This window comes from Tamandua tetradactyla, chromosome 10, assembly GCF_023851605.1.
Source record: "Tamandua tetradactyla isolate mTamTet1 chromosome 10, mTamTet1.pri, whole genome shotgun sequence".
Classification (NCBI taxonomy): Eukaryota; Metazoa; Chordata; class Mammalia; order Pilosa; family Myrmecophagidae; genus Tamandua; species Tamandua tetradactyla.
In genome coordinates, this window is record NC_135336.1 from 50089424 (window position 1) to 50098595 (window position 9172).

The following is a 9172-nucleotide window of genomic DNA, read 5'->3' on the forward strand; positions in this document are numbered from 1 at the left end:
CGTATCTTTATTGAGATTCAAAGGCCATCATTTCCTGATTTGGCAGGTACAATAACTTTCTTCAGAAAAATTTTAACTTTGGCACATCTAAGATCACTTCTAATTCTTTCTTGTGGAAATTTTATTTTTTTAATAAAAAAAATTCTTTTATTTTAATCTAAAATATTTATAAAATATCCTTTTATTTTCTTAAAAGAATTTAATTTTCTTTTTAACTTTATCCATCTGCATTTTAATTTCTTACATGCAATAGGAGCACCTCTCTTTGCAACCATTGCTCACTTACATCCATCCAATTATCACACTCATTTCCACAAACAACAGTTGTGTTCATGCTGTTATTTCTCTTGTTCTTGTCCAACTTTTATAACTATTTCCATTCATTATTTAAAGCATAGTTTATATACAATGCTACTTACAAAATTTAACTAAATATTCCAGACCACACCTATCTCCATTTTTTCAAACCATCAAGCATGTTTTATATACACAAAACAACCTAGGGTAATCTACATGGCTTTGCTTTATACATTCATGCTCAATTTTTTTATTTGATTGCAGCGTTGAGATTAATGGTGGCATACTGCTTTGATGACTTACAGAATGCTAAGCAAAAGGCAGAATGATTCAAACACTAGTCCTACTCTTATCACCCGTGAAAAGTGAATTTATATTCAGTATCCTTCAAAAGATAGAAGTCACCACTCTTTTGTCTATAAATAGATTTTAAATTGAAGAAGAAGAAATGTACAAAAGAAATTATTCAAAACACATCATTTAAAAAAATGCGGCTATCTTTCTTTTATCAGACATAACTCATTCCTATTATTTTTCTTCTTCCTGAGATATTTATAAGATTTTCTGAAGTATAACACTATAGTTTATAAATTAAAAATATAAACACATGTTTTCCTTTATTCATATTTTTCCAATTATTACTAAAGATGAAAACCCTTTAAAAATCTTTTTAGACCAAATTCCCTTTAAGGACTATCTTTCAACTTTATAAGCAATCGATGCATTAGGAAGTGTTATCTGAAGATGGGTATCATGTAATTTCTATGTCAAAACTGGAGAATTTTCTATAATGACAACATCAATGTAAATACTGCAAATGATTTTACATAGTACTTATTTTAAAACACTAAATATAAAGCATTTAATCATTCAGATAAATTAGAAATGGCTTTCAATGCATATGCATATGTTATTTAACAGAATTACTGTATTTTTTGAAATTCTGTTGTATAAGCAGAAAAACTCGCTGTAGTATTGTATCTGGTCATATCCTGCAAAACTTTCAATTTAGAGAAAAACAGGAAAGATTAGCAAGGAGTTGAAATCTAAGAACAATGAAAACTTTAAAAGTATTAAGAGAAATAAATATTCATAAATAGTATAATGAAATGCCAAAACACAGAGAATATTTCTCTTACCTATATTTCACAGACAAGAGCTGTGTTACAGCTTGTCACTTGCCTCATGGTTTTAGGACCAATAGAATTTCAAAATATAAGCCCTGTTCTCTAAAACACTAAGGATTAAATAATGAATATTTATGAAAGAACTAATTGGTCAATGTTATTAATTACATTCCTTACAGTACAAAATATGTTTTCCATCAACTCCTAAAGGGGTTTACTTCCATTGTCATCATTTTATTTCTGTGGGGAGATTGGTCCTTATATCCATGGGGCATTAATTAAAGCCATTCTGTGAGACACTGAGCTTTATGGAAATGACCCTCGCAAAATTCTGTTTGATGATGATACTGCTGCTGCTTATGTAACTGATCTCACTAGTACAATATTTTTCACCATTTTGTTCATAATATCTAAAATGGACAGAAATTATCTCTCGATAGTTTAATCACTTAATATAAGAAGTAAGAATAATATAGATTATGAAAGATAATTAGGATTTGGTAGATAATCTAGGTATGGGTTATCATTCTTATCTGTCATGCCTCAAGGAGTACCATTTTCTGAGTTTGACAAAATGCACAAAATACTGTCTTTGAACAAGAAACCTACTTTATACCAAAGTAGTATTGTAGCAATGGCAATAACTGATTCACTTATGTCATTTTTCATATCTGGATGATGACTTAAAAATTACAGAATGAAGTTTAGAAGATACAATTGCCTTGCTTCTGGTCTTCGATGTCATGATGGAGCATCATCCTCTATGGTGCAATATGTTCCAAAAATCAATGAACATTATATTTCATGAATCCATGGGTCCAGGAATTCCCCAATCACCCTTGAGGGAGATTTGCACTTTCTCTCCTGAGCTCAGAGCTGTAGAAATCTAAGGCCCCTATCATTCAAAAGATAAAGGGATTTATCAGATGGCACTTTATACTTACAGTGATAGATTAAGCAAGAAGGTTTTTATAGTCAGAAACTGTGACAATAGACAATAATGGATACTACATATAATAAATTTGTTAATAAATCACAAATACAAAGCCGTTATAAAAATCTGTATATTGAATAGCAGTTTCCAAATACATAGAACAAACATTGATAAAATTGAAAGAGACAATTCTATAATAACAAATGTTTCACCGAAATTGTTGGTGAATTCAATTAATCATTTTTATTAATAGATAACACATCTAAATAGAAAATCAACAAGAAATGAAGGACTTGAACAGTATTATAAACTAAAGAGAGCCTGTCTCTTCTGAATCCTCCCTAAAAGGTTTCCAGTGATTAGATTAAGCATCACTCATTGCAGAAGACACTCACCTTGGCTGATTACAAATGGAATCAGCTGTGGATGCAGCTGATGTGATCACGATTTAATTCTATGAAGTGTCCTCATAGCAACAGACAGGCCAACACTTCCCAACCAGACAAACAGGTACCACCACCTGGCCAAGTTGACACATGAAGCTGACCATGACACATATTTTTTCTGAAGTGCACATGGATTATGCTCCAGGATAAACTATGTTTGGTGAGAAAACAAGTCACATTAAATTTAAATAGATTGAGACTTTACAAGGCATCTTACCCCATCACACTGGAATGCACCCAGAAATGATACATTATTTAAAATTTATTTAGAAATGAATAAAAGCAGGAAAACTTTAATATTCACAGATATGTGTAAAGTAAACAACTAAGTCTTAAAAAACACTTCTAGGAAAGAAGTCCAAGAAAAATCAGAACATTCTTTAATATGAATGAAAATGTTGACACAACTTATCAATATCTATATGATACAGGAAAGGCAGTTTACAGGGGAACATTTACAGGTGCAAATTCTTACTTTAAAAGAAGAAAGGAGGATCCTTGAAAGATAGCAGAGAGTAGGGCACTCCAGGCCTCATTTCTTACACCCGAACATCTATTAAACAGGCAGGAACTGTCTGAAAGAATTATTTTGAAACCCAGATGCCAGAAAAGCACTGGATAACATCCAAGGAAGTGCAGGAGGAAGAAGCGTAAAAATTCCTTTACAGAACAATAAATTGCTCTTTTCACACAATGCCTATTGCACCCATCCCCCTCTGTCATGCATGCCATTGAAGGTTCAAATCTTGGATAGTTTGCTGCTGAAAAAAAGCAACATAAAAAACTACTTCCCCAAGACCAGGTGTGGACATAGCTGATCACTGCAAACAACTTTTGATTAGTGAATTCAGAATAATTGGGTCCAGGTTATGAGGCTGACCACTGTTTCACTCATCCCTGGACAAAAGCAGTGATGGCCAGTGCTTTAACACACCATGGCCAAAAGCCGTGATGGAATCAACGTAATGAAGTTATGCTGTCTCAGGTCTGCAGTATACAATGAGCTGAAGGGTTGCATTTTCTTGGCAGACCATGAAAGATCAACTTTGGGAAGCTATGGCAGGAGCTCTTGACTCTATTCCTTATCCCATATGGCACTTTGGAGCCTGTCTGCACCACCTTTCTGGGTCACTGGTCCTATTTGGACATGGAAAATCTACTTGGGAAAGTCTTCAGCAGGGTTATTATCCTCCCAGAATTTGTTCTCCAGGTAACAGCAGTATGAGACAATGAAGGAGTATAAAAACTCTTCTGAAATACCAAGGAGAAGCAAGTGTGTCTCCCGGAAAACAGGGGGCAAGCAAATGTCTCTAGACAGAGGAATTCCAAATCAACTAACAAGGAAAAGTCCAGGACAATATTCAAAGAAGTAATGACAAAGAACTTCCCAAACATAGTAAAAAACATGATATGCATATACAAGAAGTCCAGAGAACACCAAACAAGATAAACATGAATAAAAATACAGCTCATCATATACAGATCACACTATCAAATGTGAAATTCAAAGATAGTGTTCTAAAAGATATTAGAAAGAAGCAAAATATGATCTCCAAGGGCATTCCAATTAGAATGCCCAATTTCTAATTCTCAGAAACCAAATTCTCAGTACCAATTTCTCATCAGAAACCATGTATGAAAGAAGGCAGTAGGTTGAAATACTAAAAGTGCTGAAAGAAAACAAATGCCAATAAGAAATTTTATATTTGCCAGCCAAGAATTTTATATTTGCCCACCATTAATTTTATATTCAACAAGACTTACTTTAAGAAATGAGGCAGATATCAAGACATTCTTAGGTAAACAAAGCTGAAGAAGTCCATCACCAATAGACATACCCTACAAGTAATGTTAGCTGAAATTCTTCAGACTGAAAGGAAAAGAACACAGATGGTGGTTCAAAGAGCTGTAAAGAAATAAAGATTTGTGGTAAAAGTCCCTAGGTGGGTAATTATATATGCCAGTGTTTTTGTGTTTATTGTTTGCTGTGTAATTCCACCTCCTACTTCCAGTGGTGGAAATCCATAAAAGGTAATGGCAAATCTATGTGTTTTTTATGTGCAATGTACAGAAATATAAATGCAATGCACAAAAATAAAGGTAGGTTATCAAAGGATGTAGTGAAAGTATATATATATATATATATATATATATATATATATATATGCTATCAAAGTTAAGATGGTATCATGCTAAATATGATTGTTACATATTTAGTGGGTTAAATTTATTCCTATGGTGGACACAAGGAAAATCCAGATAGAAAAGGGAAGTTCCTCAATATGGAATGACAAAATTTGAAGTAAATGCAAAAACAGCCAATAATAGAAGTATTGCAAAAGAAAATAGATATAACATAAAAACAAAGTAGCAAAATGACAAAAGACGATCCTGCATTATTAATAATGAATTCAAGTATAAATGGATTAAACTCTCCAGTCAGAAGACAGAGATTAGCAGAATGGATAAAAATGCCTCAACCAATTATAAGGTGTCTGCAAAAAACTCACTTTAAATTAAAAAATATGAGTAGTTTGTGGGTGGAAAAATGGAAAAAACATTCTGTATTAGGGTTCTCTAGAGAAACAGAATCAGCAGGAGATATCTGTAATTATGAGATTTATAAAGATGTCTCATGCAACTGTTGGAATGGAAGAGTTCAACATCCATAGGTAAGAGCCCAGTGAAGAGTCTGGATGATCTGAAAGGAGACGCTCATTGGCTGAAGAAGCAGGAAAAAAAGTCTCTCTTCTCCATTTTAAGTCTTCAACTGATGGGATTATCTTGAGCTTTTTCTTGTTACTTGGTATATGGACCAGAGTAGCACACCTAAATGAAGTATATTTTTTCCCAAATCTAAAGAGCCAACAAGGCATTGTGCCTCTTTGGTGGTCATAGCAATGGCCAGATGCAAAAGCTCCTCCTTCACATTTGAAGGGATATCTTGCCATGTCCCACACCGCTGGACACTTAGAAATTTCACTGAGGTGGAAGGTCTCTGTTTTTCTGCTGGATCTATCTCCCATCCCCTGACATGCAAATGACTTTCCCATAAGTCTTGAGTAGTTGCTACATCTTGCTCATTAGGTCCAATCAGCATGATATCAATATAATGAACCAGTGTGATGTCTTGTGGAAGGGAGAAACTATCAGGTTTCCTAAAGATAAGATTGTGATGTACAGCAGGATAGTTTATAGTTCCAAGGCAGGACAGTGAAGATACACTGGCAGCTTTGCAAGCAGAGTGAAAATTGTTTCTGGTGGTCCTTTCTGATAGTTATTTAGAAAAAAGCATTTGCCAGATCAATAGCTACATACCAGGTACCAAGGGAAGTGGTGATTTGCTCAAGCAATGATACCACATCTAGAACAGCTGCAGTTGGAGTCACCACCTTGTTAAGTTTACAATAATCCACTGTCATCCTCCAAGACACATCTATTTTCTGCATAAGCCAAGTAGGAGAGTTGAATGGGGATGTGTTGGAATCATTACCCCTGCATCCTTCAATCCTTAAGAATGGCACTAATCTCTGCCATCCTTCCGGAAATACAGTATTGCTTCTGATTCACTATTTTGTTAGGTAGGGGCAGTTCTAGTGGTTTTCATTGGCCTTTCCTACCATAGTAGCTCTCACTCCACAAGTTAGAGAACCAGTATGGGGATTCGACCATTTGCTGAGTATGTCAATTCCAATTATGCATTCCGGAACTGAGGAAATGACCACAGAATGGGTATGGGAACTCACTAGACCCACTATGAGAGTGATCTGAGCTAAAGCTCCATCAATTATCTGACTTCTGTAAGTCCCTACTCTGGCTGGTGGAGTCACGGCTATTATGGTAGGAAAGACCAAGTGGAAGCCAATAGAGACAGTGACCATAGAAGCTAAGTTCTGAAGTCAAGAAACCTCAGTCCAGGAGAGCAGTCCCACCAAAACACTTGGAAAAGGTATGTTTTCCCTGGAAGCAGAGGGTGTGCCTTCCACTTCATTGCTCAAGAAGACTTGTGCCACCTCAGGCCTTAGAGAGTGTGGGACATATAAACTGGGAATTGGGGGGAGCCAGGCTGCCACCCCACAGTTCTGGATGTGGTTGAGCAGGTGCTGCAGAGACGGCAGAAATCTGAGGTGCTTCCCTGATAAATGGAGAGAGTGGAGCCGAGAAAAAAGCGGTCACTCCAGTGAACCCCAGTGTTGCAACACACCCCACCATTTGGAGAGAGTGCAAGACCACTACATAGGTCCTTGGAAAGGGTGCACCTGCTGCTTTCTAAAGTCCTCAGGATAAATGACTCTCAGACTTTGAAATCTGAGTTTGCCCTGCTGGTTTTAGGAACTATTTGAGTCTGGTGACCACTGTGTTCCTTCCAATTTCTTTCTATGGAAATGGGAATATGTATCCTATGACTGCCCCTCCTTTGGATGTTGGCAGTAAACAACTTGTTCTGAGTTTTACAGGTCCAGAGCCAGAGGAGACTTTTTCCCTTAGAATAGACCATGCCTGTGACAGACATTGATGTGATTTTGTACTGGTTTTAACTTTGTATTGTATTTTTATTGTTACTGAAATGGTTTCAGGCTGGACGGGTCAACTTTAATAAAACATGCTGGAAAGCTCAGAAAATAAATATGTAAATATTTATTTAAGAAATAATGTATATGTATATTTATATTCATATTTATGTCAAAACCAATTGTGGAACTTATTCACGAGAGTGCATAGAAAATTCTCTGAGACTATTTGTAAATGCAACATCATTTTTCTTTTCATTTTCCAAATATACCTTCCTTTCTCTTTAATGTTCTCCTTGATTTTCCAATATCATTAGGTTTGTTACCATCATTAAAAATAGTGACCAAATTATAAGATTTTAAAATACCCATTGTGTACCCTGTCTCTGCTGCTTTGAAACTTTTATGCAACCCAGAAAAGCCATGTTCTGTTAATCCTAATCCTGTGATGGCCAATCTGCTGTTTGGCTGGGACCTTTTGATTAGGCTATTTCCAAGGGGATTCGATCCAACCACTTGTGAGCAGGAACTTTGATAGATGCAGTTGTGTCCCTTCCCATTCAAGGTGGGCCTTATTTAGTTTATGGACTACTTAGAAGAGTGGACACAGATTGCTGGAGATGCTTGGTAAACTGATGCAGAGCTGAGAGATGAAACTAAGACAAAGACATTTGGAGATGGTAAACTAAGAGATGAAACCCAGAGTTTGCCATAGAGAAGCTTTTAGACCCACAGAGGCTTAGAGAGAGAAGGATGCACCTGGACAGAGAAGGTCAGTGTAATCAGAAGTTGAAAGCAGTGAGCCAGGAGCAAAGACCAACAGATGCTATCACATGGCCTCCCACCTGACAAAGGTGCTGCCTGCCTTTCCTCAGAAAATGTATCCTCTTGTTGGTGCCTTGACTTGGACATTTTAATGACCTCAGAACTGTAAACTTGTGACTTAATACTTCCCCTTTGTAAGTGCGAGTCAATTTCTGGCATATTGCGTTCTGGCGGCTTTAGCAAACTGAAGCACTACCCAACTTGTTTTATAGTAGAGAGTCCTTTAACATTTTTAGCTATCACAAGAATTCCTTAATATTTGATTACTCATTTAATTACTCATGTTCACTTGATCATTTTCAGGTCTACTTTTCTTTATTGGGATTCACAGACCATAATTTCCTAATATTAACAGATGCAACAACATGCTTCTAGAAACTCTTTAAAACTTTAAATCTCATTGGTAACTCTCAGGTAAATTTAAATTCCTTACTTTGGCATTTAAGTTTCTTTCTAACTTTATCCACCTACATCATCATTTTTATATTCTTTCATCTTTGTAACTCTGTACGCACATTGAACACCTACCTCCTACCTTCATCCTGAGTACCACATTCATTTCCACAGTGTTGATTCTGTATGCTTTTATGCCTGTTTTCTTGTCCAAATATCAAAATTATCTCAATCCATTACTTAGGGCATGGTTTACATTTAATGCTGCTTGCACAATTTAAAGAAATCCTCCAGACCACACCAATATCCATTTTCTACATCATCAGGGTGTTCGTTGTATGCAAAGCAATCTAAGATATTGTACATTGCTTTTCTATATACATTCATGCACAATTTCCTTATTTGATTGCAAAGTTGAAACTAATGGTGACGTATTGATTTGAAAGACCTATAAAATGCTAAGAAAAAAGGCAGAATGATTTAAATTCTATCTTGACTCTAATCACCTGTGACAAGTGAACTTGTATTCAGTGTTCCACCAGTGATAATAAGTAACCTCTCTGAGGTCTGCAAATTGAGATTTTACCTTTGAAGAAGAGACTGCAAAGTGAATTATTCAAAACACATCATTATGAAAAA